This window comes from Dipodomys merriami, unplaced genomic scaffold (genome assembly GCF_024711535.1).
Source record: "Dipodomys merriami isolate MVZ:Mamm:240054 unplaced genomic scaffold, mDipMer1.0.p SCAF_82, whole genome shotgun sequence".
Classification (NCBI taxonomy): Eukaryota; Metazoa; Chordata; class Mammalia; order Rodentia; family Heteromyidae; genus Dipodomys; species Dipodomys merriami.
The window spans coordinates 5,195,688-5,217,599 of record NW_027206424.1 but is presented as its reverse complement, the minus strand read 5'-3'; the positions used below and the strand labels follow the sequence as shown (position 1 = coordinate 5,217,599).

The 21,912-nt window shown below is 53.8% G+C and overlaps 1 protein-coding gene across 1 annotated transcript in view; it reads left to right on the top strand.

Annotated features, from left to right (window-relative positions):
- Positions 1-21,912, top strand: part of Stk32c (serine/threonine kinase 32C) — a 63,169-nt gene that overhangs the window by 508 nt on the left and 40,749 nt on the right. The gene's annotated exons all lie outside the window — the stretch shown is intronic.

The following is a 21,912-nucleotide window of genomic DNA, read 5'->3' as shown; positions in this document are numbered from 1 at the left end:
GGACCCGGAGGGCGGGTCAGGGCGCGCGGCACAGGGCCGACCGAGGGTGCCGAGGGGCCGAGGGGAGGGGAGGGGAGCGGCCCGCCCCACAGGTGGGGGGCCACAGGCGGGGAGTGACGCTGACCGGCAGCGGGCCCCGCCCGGCAGAAGGTGGCCGGCCGTGGCAGGGCCCTCGGGCCCCCGCAGACGGCTCGGCCCGGTGGTCCCACGGTGACACACTGGCCGGGCTTTTGACATTTTCCCGCAGTGGTTGACATAGGCAGCCTGTGGAGAGACGAGGGGTCTTTAGATGTTCCCTTTATTCCAGTGAATAGTTTACGCACCATGGGAAACGTCAATAACATAGGAACCGTCGGGCCGGGGCTAGGAGGCCCGGGCTGTGCCGTTGTGGCCCCCACAGACAGCCCTGGTGTTGGGCCAGGGGCTCCTGGGGCTCCGGGAGCTTGGGTAGAGGGCGGGGGTTAGGTCTGGCTCCTTCTGGGGTGGCCCATCGTCGTGGTGTGCTGAACTGGGGGACAGCGCGACTGGCCGTGGTGGCTGTGTGGTGATTCTGCTGTGAACATCAGTAGGCAAAGCCCAAGAAGCCCAGAGTGAACAATCAGGAGTTGACCAGTGGGCAGATTTGCTGGGGTTTCCCCAGGGCATGAGCAAAGGCTGTGAGACAAGCTATGGCTTGGGGGTGCCAGCCAGGTCCTTGCCCTGGTGTGGAAACACAGGCCGTGAAGGGGCTGCGGTCCCCGGTCTGATGGAGGATTGTTCCCCTTGTTCAACCGACCGAGTCTAGGAACTCAAGGACGGTTGGGAAGGCGAAAGGGCCCCGTGTGTTTGTGGTGCTCATGGCTGGATCTGAGAGTCACTCCGTGCCTCCCAACCTCCTTCCCTGCCTCTCGTAGGCCTGGAGAGGACCCAGCTGCTCTGGGCTCCGGTGAGGGGATTAACTGATGTTAGCGCCTAGGTACTTCGTCGTGCTGTGTGACCGTCGCTGCTCGTCACCAGCGTCACTAGGACTTTAGGAGGGCCAGCAGCTGAGAATGCACAGACTGTTTGACAGTCGCCACAGGGGAGCATGTGCAGCCTTCGGTGAGTGTGAGGCCCTGGCACTCATTGAGATGGGGAGGGCGCAGGTGTGAGGGAGTGAGGCCCCCAGGTCCCTCTGGTTCAGACTGGAGAAGTATCTCCCCATTACTTCCCACTGCCAGGAGGCCCACAAAGACAGACATGCCACGCTGGTGCCGTGCATGTACTGGAACTGAACAGTTGCCATGGTAATGTGAGACCTCTGGTGAATTTTTTAGATTAAAACACCTAATTAATATATCAAGTTTGGTAAGCAGAGAAAAGAGGGGAAAAGAGGAGAGCAATTTAACAAAGTACCAGGTAAATTTCAACTGAAAAAGTATACATAGTTATGCCATGAAAGGCCTTCAGGGTCCCCTGTCCCGTTGATCCGTGGCACCAGCCGTGTGGTTCCCTCAGCAGAGGTTGTGCATGTGTATCAAAAGCTTCTTGACCCTTGTATCCTCCACCCTTGTCTCTGACTGCCACGGGGTGTTCGTGTCAAGGGGGTAAACTTGCTGTGGGTTGTGTCTGGCCAGAGCTGTCCGCAGCTGGAGGATTCCTCATTTCTTGCCGCCTTGGTGTCTGGTGATGCTGGTGGTCGTGGGCTCTTCCCACTGGCCGTTGGGAGATGCCAGGTGGGGTGTCGGCCTGGCTCGGGGCCGTGGCTCTCCGTCTTCGTGGAAGACATCTCGGAAGATCACTGGGAAGTCTGCAGGGTGCAGTCCCAGAGTGGGACGGGGCCTCCAGTGCTCGTTGTTGCTTTTATTCTAAATTAATTTACTTGGTTGTTAGTACAGAGGTGGCGTATAGAGGGATTACAGTTACACGAGTCAGGTAACGAGTACGTTTCCTTTCATACAGTGTCTTCCGTTCCCTCACGCTCTCCCAGTCCCTCCCTCCTGTCTCCACCCACGAGTAGTACAGTTCACTTTCACCAGTGTCCAGTGAGCTCTGCTGCTGCAGTTTTTCGCCCTTTTCTCCTTGAGTGTGCCCTCCTCCCACCCTCCTGAAGACGTACACTTGAATGCATTATACGTAAGGTGAAGAATACAGAATCATCAAAAATAGAAATATAAAAGATAAAAAGAAGGTCTCTTGTTTCCCTATCTAGGAATACATATATATACACGTATGTAATTTGATGTTACTGTGAGGCACATAGGCTTGGTGCCTTTGTGTCTCTCTCCTAAGAGTACCCCCCTTTCGGTCTCACTGGGTGAGCAGCTAGAATCCTGTATAATTTATTATATCCTAGTGCATTTTAGATCTAATTTCTGCATATCAGAGAGAACATGTGCTGTTTATGTCTCTCTGAGCTTGGCTTACCTCAGTTAGCATGATTTGTTCTAGTTCTATCCATTTTCCTGCAAATGACATTATGTTATCCTATCTAATGGCTGTGTAAAATTCTGAGTATAGGTACTACATTTTTGGATCCACTCATCTATTGTGGGGCATCTGGGGTGTTTCTGTATCCTGGCTATTGTGAATAGTGCAGCAGTGAACATGGAGGTGCAGGTGTCCTTATTAGATCCTGACTACTGATGGTCAAGGTAGATGCCCAGGAGTGCTATGGCTGGGTTGTAGGGAAGGTCTGTGTTTAGTTTTTGAGGAACCTCCAGCCCCTTGTCCAAAGTGGTTGTGCTACGTTACATTACCAACAGTGCCGTAGGGTTCCTTTTCCCCCACATCCCCACCGGCCTTTGTTGTTTGAATTCACAATGCCGACTGATCCAGCTGGGGTGAGATGGAATCTCAGAGTTGTTTTGGATTGCATTTCCTTTATGGCCAGGGACGATGAGCATTTCCTCTTTCTTTGCCATTCTCACCTCTTCTGGGAAGCCTCTCCTTAGCTCCCCAGCCCACTTAGTCATCACTGCTTTTTAAATAAATGTAAGAATGCTTTGTTGTCCAAGTACAAAAAGCACCACAATGTATAAATTTGAAAACATTCTATACTTTATGCCAAGATATCTGTCCCGTGAGGTCTCGTAAGCAAACATCTGTCTGGTGTGCATCTCCCCAGCCTTCTAGGGGACCTAGTGATATACTCACATGCACAGCCACAGAAATACATTTTTCCCCTTTCTTTTTCACAGAAATAGGACTGTGTTCTGTATCCCATTTTCTTGTAACCTGCTTTTTTACTTAGCAATCTGTCATCAATATCATACAAGTCTAAAGCATCGATTGTTGGCTAAATTTATATAAACAGTTCACCTGGGCTGGGTATTGGATACAACAGGTACTATTTCAAAATGCCTGGGCCCCTTACTTAGGAAATTGCCCTTGAACTTTGGGGGAGGAGTTGGTATGGGTTATAGCTCCAGCATCTAATTCTTTCTTCTTTTCTTTTCTCTTTTTCTTTCTTTCTTTTTGGTGCTGGTACCAGAATTTGAACTCAGGATCTGGTGCTCACAGGTGGCACTCCACCACTTGAGCCACACTTCTAGTGTTTTTCACTGGTTAATTTGAGGTAGCTGCCCAGGCTAGCTTAGAACAGTGATCCACAGATCTCATCCTCCTTCCTGAGTAGCTGGGATAGAGGCATGAGCCCCTGGCTCCCAGAGCATCCTCCTCCTGGGCCTCCTGTGCTTCAGTTGAACATCCAGAGTGGACAGGTCCTCTGTGTGGATTTATCTTCCCTGTTAATTTAATTTACTACTGAAGGACACTGAGGTATTTTCAATTTTAATATACTGTCATGTGTCTGTCCACGAATACCTTTGTGGTTCATCCTTGTGCACTTGGCATTGTTACCGTGGGATTTCTAGGAATGCCATAGCTCAGCCAAAGAGTGTCCACATAAAGTCGGAGACACAGCCGGCTGGCACCCTGAGATGGGGTGGAGGGTCTGTGAGCTCTCCTGGATGACCCCTGCAGTCGTGGGGTGATTAGACACACAGGCTGGCAGAGCGCCGACCGTAAACACTGTGCCGTACGTAAGTGAAGGGAGACCCGGCTGGGAAAGCCAGGGCCAGTTTTCACTTGCTGCAAGATTACATGACATTTCTGCCCCAGTGCTCACCCACCAACTTCGGTTGTTAGCACTTTCCCTCCCTCCCTTTTGCCACTTCTCTGGTCCACTTTCCTGCCATCTTTTCTTTTCTTTTCTTTCAACAATCTAAGAAATAACAAGATGACATTTGACTTTCTTTGATTACCGAAGAGAGTAATACTCTTTTATGTTTCGGGTATTAACTTTTTGTTTGTCTTTTCTTTCCTTTGCATATGCAAGCTTGTCATCTTTGCTGGTGCTTCCTGCTGGGATGGCTGCTGTCTTTCCTATGAACTCTTCCTTAACCTTTAGCAGCCTCCACCCACAGCTGTCACCCATCTTTTAATGTTGCTAAAATCTCTCTTCTTTGGATGTGTCTAAATTTTTTTTTTTTTTTTTGTCGGTCGTGGGGCTTGAACTCTGGGCCTGGGAGCTGTCCCTCAGCTCTTCAGCTCAAGGCGAGCGCTCTACCACTTGAGCTACAGCGCCACTTCCGGTTTTCTGGTGGTTTATTGGAGATAGGAGTCTCACGGTCTCTCCTGCCCGGGCTGGCTTTGAACCGCGATCCTCAGATCTCAGCCTCCTGAGTAGCTAGGATTACAGGCGTGAGCCACCAGCGCCCGGCTGTGTCTAAATTTTTATTTTTAGCAGTACTGGGGTTTGAACTCAAGGCCTCTCTACTATTTGAGTCACACCTCTAGCCCTTTTTGCTTTATTATTTTCACATAGGGTCTCAAGTTGATTCTCCTTTGTCTAATTTTTGTGTGGTCAGCGTCATCACTGTCCACTTTACATCAAGTGCCAGGCACAGTTAATAATACTTCAATTTATAACTTGTCATTTGGACTTTTTCTAGTACTGTTATTTTACTTTAAAAAATGTCTTTAAGTAGTTTAAAAATGTCTTTACTGCTGGACACCGGTGGCTCACACCTGTAACCCTAGCTACTCAGAGGCTGAGATCTGAGGATCACAGTTCAAAGCCAAAGTCCATGAGACTCTTATCTCCAATAAAACACTAGAAAACTGGAAGCGGCGCTGTGGCTCAAGCAGTAGAACATTTGCCTTGAGCTGAAGAGCACAGGGACAGTGCCCAGGCCCTGAGTTCAAGCCCCACAACTGACAAAAAACAAACAAACAAAAAGTCTTTACTTTTTATATTGAAATTTTCAAACTATTGGGAGTATCACAGAGTTTCATCTTGTAAGTTCTGCACTCATTTAACTTGAATATGTTGAAGGTGTTAGAGTACATTAGACTTTTGCCAGAAAACCTCACAGACATCCAGGTACAAAGAACAAAGAAAGGGTTTATTGCCAGTAACGGGACTGGCAAGACCCCTTCCCACAAGGGGGAAGTGAGAAGAGGTGCTGGCTATGGTCTGAGGTGACCTATGTAACCTAGGAGGTTTAGGAGGCGCTAGGAGGGGTTAGGAGGCGGAGACCTGGTGTGGATGTGTGGGCCAGGGGCTTCATCGTGGCGGACCAGGGTTGATGGCTGCTGCCCAATAGTAGATAAGGGGTCTTGCAGCTCCCTGGTCTGAAGGTCACTCTAAGGGGCTCTTGCAGCCTTCTATGGTGGTAGCTGCCCCAGAGCAGTGCCATCCCGAGGAAAGGGGGTTGGAGGCTGATTATTTACTGCTGTTACTTCACGGGCCTCGTGCTGTGTAGGAAGGGAGCGTGCGGATCTGTGGAGGGGGGAACGGCGTGCTAAGCCATGGGAAGGGAGTTCCAAGGTTAACTTTATTCCGTATTGTATGTTGGTTGCTTTTTGTTTCTGTTTTTCTATTTTTATTTTATTAATTTTAAGTAGTTGTAGGGTCTCACTTCCAACACACCAGCTATGAGTACAGAGCCTCGCGACCAGCTTGCCCCTTCCATCATGGCAGCCCATCTTTCCCACCCCATCTATACCTCAAGTTACGTAGCTGCGTTTTCTTGCGTATGTTGAAGATGACTGCGTTTGCCCACCTTCCTCTCTCCATTCATCTGTCCCCTTTCTCCTGAACTCCCCTCCACAGACAGGTTTCATTTTCCTCATATTCACTTGTTAAACTGTTCCTTAGTGTCTGTGACTTGTGGTTTTTGAGTGTGGGTGGCACTTTTTTTAACTGATTTTGTTTCACACTGGCAATGTGACATAAAGGGAAACCATTTGTTAGCACACTCATCTTGCTGGGTGTGGTGGTGCACACCTGTAATCCCAGACCTGAAGAGATTGAGACAGAGGATCAAAGGTTCAAGACCTATCTGAGCTACATAGTTGAGACATTGTCTGAAGACCCAACCCAACCCAGACCAATCAAAACAAAAATCGTTTATCCCGAGTGCAACCTCCAAGTCCCTTGCTAGTGCTTGAGGGTTTTGTGTAGTTTCCTTGGGGATGTGGGAGAAGACATATTACCTGTTCCCAGTGGTCCCTCTCTTCCTGAACTTCACGGTGCCTTGCTGCTCTGTCCTGGGGGGTCACCCCTAGAGGTCAAGCAGCAGAGGATGGCGAGTTGACCTGCCCAGGTGTCCGTTTGGCCCCTGAGGAAGGGTGGAGGGTGGGAGCATGGACTCTCTGTGTGGCCCAGGCCTGTGGGACTTCCTGCCCCCTGCAGGGGCGGGGCCGGGCTTCGGTGGCTGAAGATCCGGAGGACCCTTACCAGCTGGTGGGCACTGGCAGGACTTGTGGTTCATGCTGGAGGAAGGCCTGGCCCGGGCCTCACCCTCCACCTGCCTGGATGCTTGCCACTGGATCTCCTGGTTCTAGGCTCAGCACTTCATGTCCAGCTCTGCTTGGCGTACTGCTGGCTTCCTGCCTGGCAAGGTGCCTCTGGAAGGGACTTGGACCCACCGCTGTACATCTTTTATGTAACAAGTATCGTCTCTGTGTGCCTATCCATCTGCTTGTGTATTTTACAGTGCTAAAAATAAGCCAGTTTTTATTTTAAAATTAACCATCCAACCTTCAGTTGAGAATAATAAGAGGATGCACTGTGGCAACTTTTGTCCGGGCCTCTCGGCTGAGGAAGCCCACAGAGACACCGAGGGAGAGCCCAAGCCATAGGAAAGCACGAGGTCTAAACAGTTGGCTTGGCTTGACTCAGGTTCCCAGAGTGTCGCTGGGCCCTGGTTCAGTGGGTCTGGGGCCTTAGAGAAGTCTCCATCCACTCCTAGTGGGAGCTGCTGGTGCTGCTGGTCCACAGACACAGGTCACATAGCAGGAGCTCAGGAAGCATCAGTAAGTGTACAGCAGGTGTATACAGGGGGCTCAGGGAGGACACAGCAGGTGTACATAGTGTGCTCAGGGGGTACACAGCAGGTGTATCCAGTGTGCTCAGGGGGTATACAGCAGGGGTACATAGTGTGCTCAGGGGGTATACAGCAGGTGTACACAGAAGGCTCAGGGGGTATACAGCAGGTGTATACAGTGTGCTCAGTGAGGACACAGCAGGTGTACATAGTGTGCTCAGGGGGTATACAGCAGGTGTACACAGGGGCTCAGGGGGTATACAGCAGGTGTACATAGTGTGCTCAGGGGGTATACAGCAGGTGTATACAGTGTGCTCAGGGGGTTTACAGCAGGTGTATATAGTGTGCTCAGGGGGTATACAGCAGGTGTATCCAGTGTGCTCAGGGGGTATACAGCAGGTGTACACAGTGTGCTCAGGGGGTATACAGCAGGTGTACACAGGGGCTCAGGGGGTATACAGCAGGTGTATACAGTGTGCTCAGGGGGTACACAGCAGGTGTATACAGTGTGCTCAGGGAGTATACAGCAGGTGTACATAGTGTGCTCAGGGGGTATACAGCAGGTGTATACAGTGTGCTCAGGGGGTATACAGCAGGTGTATACAGTGTGCTCAGGGGGTATACAGCAGGTGTATACAGTGTGCTCAGGGGGTACACAGCAGGTGTATACAGTGTGCTCAGGGAGTATACAGCAGGTGTACATAGTGTGCTCAGGGGGTATACAGCAGGTGTATACAGTGTGCTCAGGGGGTATACAGCAGGTGTATACAGTGTGCTCAGGGGGTATACAGTAGGTGTATACAGTGTGCTCAGGGGGTATACAGCAGGTGTACACAGGGGCTCAGGGGGTATACAGCAGGTGTACACAGGGGCTCAGGGGGTATACAGCAGGTGTACACAGAAGGCTCAGGGGGTATACAGCAGGTGTACACAGTGAGCTCGGAGCGTGTAGCAGGAGTAAGCTGTGAGTGCTGGCAGGAAGCAGGTCCCTGGGCAGAGATTCCCTGGCTGGGCTGCTGATGAGTCAGAGCAGTGGGTTTGCTGCCTGCCCTGTCTCTGCTGGACACTGGCTGGACAGAAGAGTGAAACTGTCCGGTGCAACCTGGCACTAATGGAGTTGCTGTCCTGGCACTAGTTGCCAGGTATGGGCTGGGTCTCACAGAATTGTAGTCAGCGGAACATCTTTTTGAACACAGTTTCTACTTCTGTTGGTCTTCTCAGCCTTTTTACCAGGCAGATCCTTTCCCATGAGTAACCAAAATGTGAGGACACTGCCCGGTCCAGGTGTCCTAGCCCTGCAGTTGAACTTCACCTCTAAGTGGGCCCTGGCACTTCTCAAGACCCATACCTCAGCTGTGACTGCTGAGGGCTGCCAGCCTCTTGGTTGCTGTGTCCTTGCGTCTCAGAGCTGAACACAGGATGGACCATCTCCCAGCAGGCTCATCCACCATGCCAGGCAGGGCCCTGGAAGGAGCAGCGTGTCCCAGGGAAGCCCCAGGCCCTTGAAGCCTACTGGTTCACATGCGTATGGGCTTGGGGCCCGCCCCTGTCCTCCTACCTGTGAGGAAGCTCAAGGCTAGATGTGGAGTTTACCTTAACGAAGGCCCAGGGCTTCTACCTGGGGTCATGGTGTGTTTCTGTGGCTTCCTCCCTCCTCCCTTTCCTTTTCCCTCTACTCTGTGTCAACACATGACAATGACATCTCTCACTGAGTCCCATGTTGGCGGTGGCTGCACGCTGGTGCTCTCACCCATCTCTCAGGGGGAGATACCTCTTCAGACTCCTGGTAAAAGTCTGGGTGAAGGGCTCTCTCCTAGAAGACATGCTGAATATAATCAATATACAGGGGCAGCTGTTAGTACCATTGTTATTAACACACACACACACACACACACACACACACACACACACACACACACACACACACACACACACACACACACACACACACACACACACACGAACCAAAATGCTACCGCACCAAAAAATAATTTTCCCATAGGCTTGAAGACTGAAGGCTGGGGCAGACTCCGGGTCGCCATGGCCGGCTCTGTCGAGCTGGGAGGCAGGCTGGTCCCCGAAGCTTGCTCCCCAGACATGACCTGGGAGCTCAGGCTGCTCTCTAACATGCTTCCTCGCTGCGAGGGGGCAGGGCGGAGATGGTGTGAGGCCTGGATAGATCGTGTGAAACACGGCTTGATGTTATTTCAGTTAGGAAGCCACGGGATGGTGTGGTGGGAGTCAGTGTCGCCCCCAATTTATTAAAAATAGGAACCAAGCACATTCCATTTTCGCAGTGATTTTATAAACCAACTTTGAAAGGTTTCTGAGCTTTCAGAATTCCCGTCAGCTCCTCGTGCTTCGAATGCAGAAGGCTTAACTTGGGTAACACTGAAGGGCAGTGCCTTTGGGTTTGGGTTGGGGTGATTCAGTGGCTTGGGGCCTTGTCTGTGCGGCCTTTGTGCGGCCGTGAGGTGAGTGCGGGGTCTTGGATCCGTCCTGCTCTGGCACGCTGCCTCCCAGGTGCCCAGGTGCCCTGAGTCCCCTCTCCTGCCTCTGAGCCAGGGGTCGGCTCCCGCTTCACACAGCCTCAGGGCCTGGCACTGTGGTTCTCAAACCAGGTGTGCTGTTTGTCTTAAGGGCCCACCATTCTATTCCTTTTTTTCCCCTCCCATTGGTCGTGGGGCTTGAAATCAGGGTCTGGGCACAGTCCCTGAGGGTTTTTTTTTGTTCAAAGCTAGTGCTCTAGTACATTGAGCCATGGCACCACCTCTGGTTCTTGAGTGGTTCCAGTGGAGAGAAGAGTCTCACGGGGTCTTTTCTGCCTGGGCTGCCCGGCTAGCCCAGCACACTCAGGTCACTGGTGATCTGCAGAACGGCTTGCCTGCTGCCTCCTGTCTGTTGACCCCATGCAGCAGAGTCTCCTCTTGGCAGCACTGACCTGGTGCCATGCAGCCCTCCAGTCTAGCCTCACACCAGCCACCACGCCCAGACCCCAGCTCCAGGCCTCCAACGCCAATCGACACACAGGGTGTTCACTGCACCAAGACTCAACAGTCTACTCCTGAAGTAGACCATCTTTCTACCTCTTCCTGAGTTTGAAGAGCGAGGGGCTTTCTGCAGCTCTGTCCTCACTGGATTGGAGCACTTCTCCAGGAAAGTCTTAGGAATCCTAGATTGTGTCCTGAGTTGTTACTGTAGGATCTACCCAGGACTGTCCCAGGGTCTTGGTTATTTGTTTGGCACCATTTGTTCTTTCTCTTCTAAAAACCGAGTTCATCTCACATTCCGAAAACCACATTTTAAGCTCTGGAGGCAGGAACAACGAGTCAAGTTAGCATGTAACCAAGAGAAAGGAAAGAAGGAGAAGATGAAACAGAGCAGAGCAGGACACATGGGAAGAAGGGTGGGACCCAAGCCTGGTGTGCGCTGCTCACCCCGAGCTGGAGACATGCACTGCACAGTTGGAAAACCAGGTTGATGAGCCAGACACCGCCGTGTCTGGCCTTCTCTGGCTGGGGATGCTGCCAGCAACAGGAGCTGAGACCCGGAACTGAGTTGGCAGGGTGGGCTGCCCTGTCGGTGCAGGGCAGCTGTGAGAGTCCCTGAGGCCCTGCAGGCTGAGGTGGTGCCTGGGGGTGACGGCGCATAAGTCCCAGTGGATCCTTGGGCTGGGCTGCGGTGCCCCTGAACCAGAGCCCACAGCAGAAAAAATGGTGCTCGTCCAGAAGTGAAGGCATGGGGCGGACACTGTGCCAGGCAAGATGGGGATAAACTGTACGAGAAGCTACGTGGTTCTGGGGAAGAATTCCGGATGGCATGTGCCCCGTCCCTTGCCCACTCCACAGGAGTCGCTGCCCCTCCCGTCCCCAGCCCGCCCTCTTGCCCACATCACCCCGCCTGGCCTCTCTGCTCGCCCAGGCTCTCCTCACAGGGTCACTGAAGCTGACAGGAGCCCCATTTCTCCACGGAGATTGGACACCCAGCTCACCTAGGACATTGGCTTTGTGCTGCTGGCCCAGCATGATTATTAATAGTGTCCCCTTTCACTCATAACAGTGTCCTGGTTTGTTTGGATGATAAATTATGTGGATCTTCTACCCAACTGCCACACATTGATGCCAGATGATCTTTTTTTCCTTTATAGCTTTTTATTATGTAATGTAAGTGACAAGAAAAACATTGAGAAACCAGTATCTTATGTAATCTCAGCGCTAATGTAACATTTTTGTTTATCATGTTACTGTAACCCACACTTGAATACACACACACACACACACACACACACACGTGTGTGTGTGTATATATATATATATGTATACACACAAATATTTCTTTTGAAAAACTTTTTTCTAATAATATTTTAGATTTCTAGAAAAGCTGTGAAGACGATAGTGATTCTCCATATATTTCATACCCACTTTTCTTTCGTGCTAGCATTTGATGTTCATATGGTGCATTTGTAACTAGGCATGGTGGCACTCACCTGCACCCAGCACTCAGGAGACAAAGCAAAAGGATCCTAAGTTTGAGGTCAACCTGGACTACATTGTGAATTCTAGGCCAGCCTGGGCAAGCAAACAAAACCCACCCCAAACCAAAACCAACGAAAACCCCAAATAAAACAAACAAAAGCTGGAAAAACTGCTCATGTTCCCCCAAAAGCCCAAATATGGTACATTTGTCAGAAAGCAACCCTCCTCAAGATTGGTTTGATTTTCCCTTGGGATTTACGCCGGCCTCACTGACTTTGAGGAGTGCGAGGTAAAGTGCTGTGTGATGATACTGAGTCTCTCTGTGGCCGGGCTGCCCGAGATGAACACAGACAACACACGGTGCTGCTGCACACAACCCGACCGTGTGTGATGCTGCTCGCCAGCCACAGCCTCAGACTCGCTTCCTTGCGTCTACCGCCTGTGTCAGGGAAGACGCTGGCCTGGAGCTCACACATGCTGACTGCATCGGCCCTGGAGCCTCCAGGCTTCTGGTAGATCTCCTGTTGCAGACATGTCTCTTCCAGCAGCTTCTTCCTGAAGTGCACAGCTTCCCTACCGTTTGTGTTCTTCCTTGGCAACGATGAGCCATAGGCTGCAGGCTGTTTCTGGTGGCCCTGTGGACGCTGACATGTAACCAGAGCAAGTACACCCCGGGAATAGACCTAGCACAATGTGTGAACAGGAGCCAGCAATCCCAGGGGACACGGCGCACTGGATCCTGCTGTGATAGGGCGAGCCACCCGCGCTGCACGGCGCGCCCCAGACGCGCTGCAGGGAGAGCCAGACGGGCTCACGCGGCAGTGCTGCTTGTGCCGAAGCACAGGGCAGGGACCTCACTGCAGGCCTGGTCGTGCTTTATGCAGATATGCATGTTCTACATAGCGTGTTAGGCTGTTTACATGTGTGTCACATGCTAAGTTCCAGGCCTGCCCAGAAATCCTGCTTCAGCCGACTGTGCTGTCCTCGACATGCGACAGCCGGGTCCTCAGGATGTCAGCTTGTCCCACGGCCGCTGACCTTGAGTGACTGCTCACACGTGTGACCTCTGCTTGCCGCCTCTGTGTCTGCTGAGGGTTGCCGCTCCTCTCAGCTCTCCAGGTCCGTGACCGGCATCCACGTGAAGAGCGGGCGTCCCCAGAACCCCACTGAAGAGGCTCTGGCAGGGGCTTTGTGGAGAGAGAACATGGGGCTGTGGATGAGCTGTCCAAGGTACCTGCGGTTGGTTGTCTCGGCTCTGGTGCTGAGCACTTAGCCGAGCGGTGTGCTAAGTTAATAATGGGTTCAGTGGGTGGCTTGTCATGGCCCAAGCTCTTGATAATGAGAATGAGCCACACGTTTATATGTCCCAGAATAGAGCATGGCACCAGGCACCCTGGTGACATTCTGCGTGTGCCTGTGTTAAGTGAATAAGCGACATGCTTTATTTTCCTTATGTTAAGAACATTTTACTTGATCCTGTGAACCTAGTCTCAGTCCTTGTTCTTAAGAAAGCTAGAACAGTTCAATAAGAAATGTACTCACTACCTTACTTATGTAACTGTAACCCCTCTGTAAGATATCACCTTAACAATAAAAAAAGGGGAGAAAAGAGAAAACTAGGGTGCTGAGAGCATTGTGGTCCTTGCTGTCCCCACCATCTGGTCATCTCCCGAATGCAAAACAGCCAGGGTCAGTCCCACTGTCCCTGAGCTGTCCCACTGTCCCTGAGCTGTCCCCACTGTCCCTGAGCTGTCCCCACTGCCCCTGAGCTGTCCCCACTGCCCCTGAGCTGTCCCCACTGTCCCTGAGCTGTCCCCACTGTCCCTGAGCTGTCCCCACTGTCCCTGAGCTGTCCCCACTGCCCCTGAGCTGTCCCCACTGCCCCTGAGCTGTCCCCACTGTCCCTGAGCTGTCCCCACTGTCCCTGAGCTGTCCCACTGTCCCTGAGCTGTCCCCACTGCCCCTGAGCTGTCCCCACTGTCCCTGAGCTGTCCCCACTGCCCCTGAGCTGTCCCACTGCCCCTGAGCTGTCCCCACTGCCCCTGAGCTGTCTCCACTGTCCCTGAGCTGTCCCCACTGCCCCTGAGCTGTCCCCACTGTCCCTGAGCTGTCCCCACTGTCCCTGAGCTGTGCCCACTGTCCCTGAGCTGTCCTCACTGTCCCTGAGCTGTCCCCACTGCCCCTGAGCTGTCCCCACTGTCCCTGAGCTGTCCCCACTGCCCCTGAGCTGTCCCTACTGTCCCTGAGCTGTCCTCTCTGTCCCTGACTTGTGTCCCTGCCCCTGAGCTGTCCCCACTGTCCCTGAGCTGTCCCCACTGTCCCTGAGCTGTCCCCACTGTCCCTGAGCTGTCCTCTCTGTCCCTGACTTGTGTCCCTGCCCCTGAGCTGTCCCCACTGCCCCTGAGCTGTCCCCACTGTCCCTGAGCTGTCCCCACTGCCCCTGAGCTGTCCCCACTGTCCCTGAGCTGTCCCCACTGCCCCTGAGCTGTCCCCACTGCCCCTGAGCTGTCCCCACTGCCCCTGAGCTGTCCCCACTGTCCCTGAGCTGTCCCCACTGCCCCTGAGCTGTCCTCACTGTCCCTGAGCTGTCCCCACTGTCCCTGAGCTGTGCTCACTGCCCCTGAGCTGTCCCCACTGCCCCTGAGCTGTCTGCACAGCACTTGGCCCTTCACCCCATGCAGCATGGACCCTCCTGGACCCGGGCCCTGAACCCTGTCATCACGTGGCTTCCTGCTGCTCCTCCCAGCCTCCTTGGCAGACCTGTCTTGTCTCCCCAACTTTGCCAAACTGTGGCACCTCTTGGCTCCTTCCTGTCCTCACACATTGGTGATCTCATGGCTTCAAATATCATCTATATGTCAGCAACTCCTGATTTACATCTCCAGCTGGGGCCTGTCCCCCACATTCCAGACTTTTCTGTCCAGTGACATCATTCCTTATATGTCTTGTAAAATGTCTCAACTTCAGCGCATTCAAATCCTGCTCCTGAACTCCCTCCATATCTCTACCTCCTGAAGTTCCCAGGTCCTCCCTGCCTAGCCCGCCCCCAGCTCCCTCATGCCCTGCGAACACCTTCAGGATGTCCCCTTGGCTGATACTTCAAAGTGCAGGCCCCATCTCTGCTCCAGCTCTCCTGTGCTCTCACCAACGTCTCCACCAGAGCTCTGGCTGTGGGATTTCCTCCAGTGTCCAGCGCAGGCCCTCCCCCCACATTCCCACCTGTCCTCCACCCCGCTGTCCTCCACCCGTGTCCTCCACCCCAGTGTCCAGCGCAGGCCCTCCCCCCACATTCCTGCCTGTCCTCCACCCCGCTGTCCTCCACCCCGCTGTCCTCCACCCCAGTGTCCAGCACAGGCCCTCCCCCCACATTCCCGCCTGTCCTCCACCCCGCTGTCCTCCACCCCAGTGTCCTCCACCCCAGTGTCCAGCGCAGGCCCTCCCCCCACATTCCTGCCTGTCCTCCACCCTGCTGTCCTCCACTCCAGTGTCCAGCGCAGGCCCTCCCCCCACATTCCCGCCTGTCCTCCACCCCGCTGTCCTCCACCCTGCTGTCCTCCACCCCAGTGTCCAGCGCAGGCCCTCCCCCCACATTCCCGCCTGTCCTCCACCCCGCTGTCCTCCACCCCGCTGTCCTCCACCCCGCTGTCCTCCACCCCAGTGTCCAGCACAGGCCCTCCCCCCACATTCCCGCCTGTCCTCCACCCCGCTGTCCTCCACCCCAGTGTCCTCCACCCCAGTGTCCAGCGCAGGCCCTCCCCCCACATTCCTGCCTGTCCTCCACCCTGCTGTCCTCCACTCCAGTGTCCAGCGCAGGCCCTCCCCCCACATTCCTGCCTGTCCTCCACCCTGCTGTCCTCCACCCCAGTGTCCAGCACAGGCCCTCCCCCCACATTCCTGCCTGTCCTTCACCCTGCTGTCCTCCACCCTGCTGTCCTCCACCCCAGTGTCCAGCGCAGGCCCTCCATCCCGCACTCTTGCCTGTCCTCCACCCTGCTGTCCTCCACCCCAGTGCCCAGCGCAGGCCCTCCCTCCCACACTCTTGCCTGTCCTCCACCCCAGTGTCCTCCACTTCAGTGTCCAGCGCAGGCCCTCCCCCCACATTCCCGCCTGTCCTCCACCCTGCTGTCCTCTACCCCAGTGTCCAGCGCAGGCCCTCCCCCCACATTCCCGCCTGTCCTCCACCCTGCTGTCCTCCACCCCAGTGTCCAGCGCAGGCCCTCCCTCCCGCACTCCTGCCTGTCCTCCACCCCGCTGTCCTCCACTCCAGTGTCCAGAGCAAGCACTCCTACCGCTCTGCATCCCGCTCTCCCACACCCTGGCTCAAGGTTTCTTCAGATCCAAGCTCATGACATACTTGCCATGTCTCCTTTTCTGCTGTCTTTGGGCTGACTCTACATCTCCTTGATAATAAGTCCCCCCCCCCCCCGCCCCACTGACAGCACCCTCTGGCCGAAGTCACCTCAGTCAGGCAGAGCGCTCGCTGCCTCTCGTGGCACACCATCTTCAGCTACCAGGACACCTCAGCATGTCTTTGTTACACTGGCCCGAGCAGAGACCTGGCCTCTGTGTTAGAACAGAGGAAAGAGAACTCTGGAAGGACTCAGGCCAGCAAAGAACTTCCGGGCCTAAGAGTGGCTCACAGGTGTGACCAGAGTGATCACTTGGCTCCGGGCATCTCAGAGGTCAGGAAGGAGTGTCCTGCCAGGGCCAGGCCGGGGTGGGGCTCTCAGGTTCACTCCTGCGTCAGGCGATGTGGGCCAAGTGGGTGATGGGCATGAATCTCGTACGTGACAGGGTGACTCTGGTCCAGCTTCTTGATGGTGAAAGGCTGCCGTGATATCTTTCCTTTCCTCTCAAGGCCCTGTGGGTGGCTATTGGTCAGGTCTCTTCCTTGGCCCCTCCCGGCTGGTGCTCTGCTGAAGAGCAGCACACTGTACACAGTTCCCCATCACTTCCTGAAGCTTCACTCCAGCTGTGATGACAGGTGGAATGGGGCGTGGATCAGGCCCATCAGCCACGCAGGTGGCTGCAGGGCAGGTGCCCAGGGCATGTTGGAGAGCTGCCATCCAGCCCTGCAGGCCTGCTGGCTTGTCCAGCTGTTGTGTTCTGCTCTGTGCTGTAGGGCACCCCGGGCAGGCTCTCGTTACTTGGAGAAGCTTGGGAAACTCAGCTTTGGGATAAATCTGGGGAGTAGCTGGCTGGGTGGCACTTTTGGAGACACTCTGGGCTGGCTGACACATTCCTTTAGCCTGAATGCCATGCATAGGGACAGATTCCTAGACATACTCTCCTTGAGCAGGGCGGGAAGTTCCATATGCAGGTTGACTATGAAACTCACAGGCAACACAAGCTGAAAATTTGGTTTGGTAACTATGTCCAAACCTAGTGCCAATGGCTGGGTGGTTTCAAAGTGACCAGAAGCTTCCTTGGAGGGACATGGCGTTCAGTTCTTCCTGGCTGCGCTGTGCCTGGGCCCCTGGACCTGAGAGCGGAGTGGCCATGAGTGCCAGACCTTTCTGGACTCCAGCAGGCTGAGCCAAGGCCGGAGCTGAAGCCAGAGCGACGGGTGCTGGAGGGCCTGCCAGGCCCAGCTGGGGCTGGCTCCATCTAAGCTCTGGAGACTCAGGGCTCGGTGGTTCTGTGATGCCGGGCTGTCCCATGCTCTGGTATGTCAACAGCGTCCCTCCCTTCACCCCCATGTGACCACCCATCATATGCCACACGTCTGCAAGGGTGAGTCACCCAAGAGCCCCCGTTCAAAAGTGAGGGCTCTGAGGATGGGGGCTGTGGGAGGGGGTGTGGTGGAGGCCGTGGTTAGGGCCCAGGAATTCTGGGGCCCATGGTTCCTAGTCTCTGTCTCTACGAGGCCTTGCAGACAGACAGTCTGGCAGGAGACCCTCCTTTGCAGATGGGAGGAGGAAGCTGCACAAAGCGTTTGTCCTTGGTGGGGCTCAGGGTCAGGATGAGGACAGGCCTCCAGACTTGTGCCCAGGACTGCCTGGCTCAGCCTGTGCTCACTGGGGCGTTGGCTTTGGAGCGGGTGATCATCCTTCAGGGAATGGCGGCTGTCCTGAAGCTCCGTGGGGGCCTGTGTGAGTACAAGCAGGAGTGTACAGGCATGAGTGTGCATATACCAGTGAGTGTGTATAGATGTGAGTGTACAGGCATGAGTGTGCATATACCAGTGAGTGTGTGTATATATGTACAGGCATGAGTGTGTATATATGTGTGCATAGATGTGAGCGTACAGGCATGAGTGTGCATATACCAGTGTGTGTACTTGTGAGCATACAGGCATGAGTGTGCATATACCAGTGAGTGTGTATATATGTGAGCATACAGGCATGAGTGTGCAAATACCAGTGAGTGTGTGTACTTGTGAGCGTACAGGCATGAGTGCATATACCAGTGAGTGTGTATATATGTGAGCACACAGGCATGAGTGTGCAAATACCAGTGAGTGTGTGTACAGGCATGAGTGTGCATATAGCAGTGAGTGTGTGTATATATGTACAGGCATGAGTGTGTATATATGTGTGCATATATGTGAGTGTACAGGCATGAGTGTGCATATACCAGTGTGTGTACATGTGAGCGTACAGGCATGAGTGTGCATATACCAGTGAGTGTGTATATATGTGAGCACACAGGCATGAGTGTGCAAATACCAGTGAGTGTGTGTACATGTGAGCGTACAGGCATGAGTGCATATACCAGTGAGTGTGTGTACTTGTGAGCATACAGGCATGAGTGTGCATATACCAGTGAGTGTGGGTATATATGTGAGCGTACAGGCATGAGTGTGCAAATACCAGTGAATGTGTATACTTGTAAGTGTACAGGAATGAGTGTGCATATACCAGTGAGTGTGGGTATATATGTGAGTGTACTGGCATGAGTGTGCAAATAGCAGTGAGTGTGGGTATATAATGTGAGTGTAGAGGCATGAGTGTGCATATACCAGTGAGTGTGTGTATATATGTACAGGCATGAGTGTGTATATATGTGTGCATATATGTGAGTGTACAGGCATGAGTGTGCATATACCAGTGAGTGTGGGTATATATGTGAGTGTACAGGCATGAGTGTGCAAATACCAGTGAATGTGTATACTTGTAAGCATACAGGCATGAGTGTGCATATACCAGTGAGTGTGTGTATATGTGAGTGTACTGGCATGAGTGTGCATATACCAGTGAGTGTGGGTATATATGTGAGCATACAGGCATGAGTGTGCAAATACCAGTGAGTGTGGGTATATATGTGAGCAGACAGGCATGAGTGTGCATATACCAGTGAGTGTGTATATATGTGAGTGTACAGGCATGAGTGTGCATATACCAGTGAGAGTGTATATATGTGAGTGTACAGGCATGAGTGTGCATATAGCAGTGAGTGTGTGTATATATGTACAGGCATGAGTGTGTATATATGTGTGCATATATGTGAGCGTACAGGCATGAGTGTGCATATACCAGTGAGAGTGTATATATGTGAGTGTACAGGCATGAGTATGAATGTACATAGGTATGTGCCTATGTGATGTGTGTGTGAGCACACAAGTGTGTGAGTATACATGAGGACCAGTACACATTGCCTGGGGCGGGAAGTTAGGCTGGCGTATGGGCACACAGATGGGCATGGCCTGTGTTGTCTGTGCCCACCCGCTCTGCAGACAGAGCCTTCACTGTGGCAGAGACACTTGGAGTCGGAATGAGTGGGTTCCGCACAGCTGCAGCCCCAGGCATGGCTGCTTTGCCCCCATCTGCTCTGAGAAGAGAGCTGTGGAGCCAGTGCCGGAGCCCCTGGTTATATCACGAGCTCCCCCCGGAGCCCCTGGTTATATCACGAGCTCCCCCCGGAGCCCCTGGTTATATCATGAGCCCTCCCTGGAGCCCCTGGTTATATCATGAGCCCTCCCTGGAGCCCATGATTGTATCATGAGCCCTCCCTGGAGCCCCTGGTTATATCATGAGCCCTCCCCGGAGCCCCTGGTTATATCACGAGCTCCCCCCGGAGCCCCTGGTTATATCATGAGCCCTCCCTGGAGCCCATGATTGTATCATGAGCCCTCCCCGGAGCCCCTGGTTATATCACGAGCTCCCCCTGGAGCCCCTGGTTATATCATGAGCCCTCCCTGGAGCCCCTGGTTATATCACGAGCTCCCCCCGGAGCCCCTGGTTATATCATGAGCCCTCCCCGGAGCCCCTGGTTATATCATGAGCCCTCCCCGGAGCCCATGATTGTATCACGAGCCCTCCCTGGAGCCGGGGTGAGAGGAGCATCCAGCCTGGTGTCGGTGTGCGCTGCGGGGTATGGTGGCAAGGCTCTGGGCACCCCCGTGGGAGGCTGGAGGTGGCGGCAGGAGGCAGGATGGAACCTGGCACAGTGCTGAACGTAGACTTGAAGCGGGTCTGGACTGACAGCTCACAGCTCCAAGGAGGCTGTTCTCAGTGACAGCACCTCTGGTAACCATGGCCTGGGGACTGGATGCTGCACGGGGGAGGTGGCCTGTCCTGAGGGTGCCAGGTCCCTAGAAGGCCAGGCCTGAGCGCCTGAGGCGAAGACCCACATCAGGCCTCTATGTGCACAGGTCAGTGCACAGGTCACTGGCCGATAGATAGACCATAGGGACCGGGGCCTCGTGGAGCCAGCAGGCCCTGCTTGGCCTAGGGCAGAGTGGATCGGTCCAGCGGGCCCCAAGGCAGTGCCGTTTCTAGAGCTTTTTACCCAAATGAACTCAAATTCTTTTAAGTTAAAAATGCAATGCTCCAGAGAGCACAGGCCCGCTCAGCAGCAGAGCCAGTTAATGGAAGGCGTAGAAAGTTTCCACTAATTACACTTGCCATCCACGGGGCTTGTCCCTTACAAGTGCCCTTGCTCTCTCCACTCTGCCTTCCTGCATCAGAAAGGTGGAGAAAATGAACCAGGTGGGAGGGAAGATGCAGGAGCAGATTCAGAGGCTGGCTGTGCCTGGCTTCCCTTGGGTGTGGGGGGTCCTGGGCCGGGTGTCCCTGGGTGTGGGGGTGTCCCTGGGGCAGAGGGGCCTGGGCTGGGTGTCCCTGGGTGGGGTGGGACCTGGGCCGGGTGTCCTTGGGTGGGGTGGGATCTGGGCTGGGTGTCCCTGGGTGCTGGGACCCTGGGCTGGTGTCCCTGGGTGCTGGGACCCTGGGCTGGGTCCTGGGAAAGCAGTGTCTGGCACCCCAGGGCTGCCTTACGATGACCCCGCTGGGGCTGCCACCACCTGGACCGTGGTGGCGTAGTGGCTCTGGGATTGCTGTACTACACACCAGGACAGAGGGCTGGTCATCCAGCAGCCTGTTCTGTTTTGACATGATTCCTCATGTGAGCTCATGCCCACACCTAGCCGGGAAGGACCTGGACCGAGGTCAGGACCCCGGAGTCCTGGCTCTGAGGAGTCTGGGGCGTGCTTGTTGATTTATCCCAAGTGAGCAGAGAGAAAATGAACCGTGGTATGGAGGCGCGTGGAGCATCCCTGCTAGAGCTGGCATGTCCGGGGACAGTGTGAAGAGGTGGCAGGGGCCTGAGGTGGAGTCCTGATAAAGAGCTGAGCGCTGAGGTAAACCAGAGAAGCCCTGTCGCACCCAGCCTTATGGAAGTAAGTCATTCTCATTGAACAGCTTGTTTAGTAAAGTATCTGTTAAAAGCTGTTTGGTGTGTGTGTGTGTGTGTGTGTGTGTGTGTGTGTGTGTGTGTGTGTGTGTGTGTGTGTGTGTGTGTGTGTGTGTGTGTGTGTGTGTGTGTGTGTAATACCGAGTTCTGAATTTTTTGTGTGTGATATATGATTTTAGACTCAGGGCCTTGTGTTTGCAGAACATTTGCTCTACCATTTGCACTACACCATTTGTTGCTTTAGTTATTTTTCAGATAGGGTCTTGGGTTTTTTGTTGTTGGTTTTGTTTTTACATGGGACTGGATTTAGATTATGATCCTTTTACCTATGGCCTCCCATAGCTGGGATCCAGGCATGAGCCACTGAGCCTGGCTCACTGTGTGTCTCAACATTTTTGTCTGGGTTGGCCTTGAATTGTGAACCTCCTGACACCACCTCCTGAGCAACTGGGATTGGAGACACGAGCCACTACGCCCGGTCCAGTTGTAGGAGTTTTAAAAACCTCTGAGTT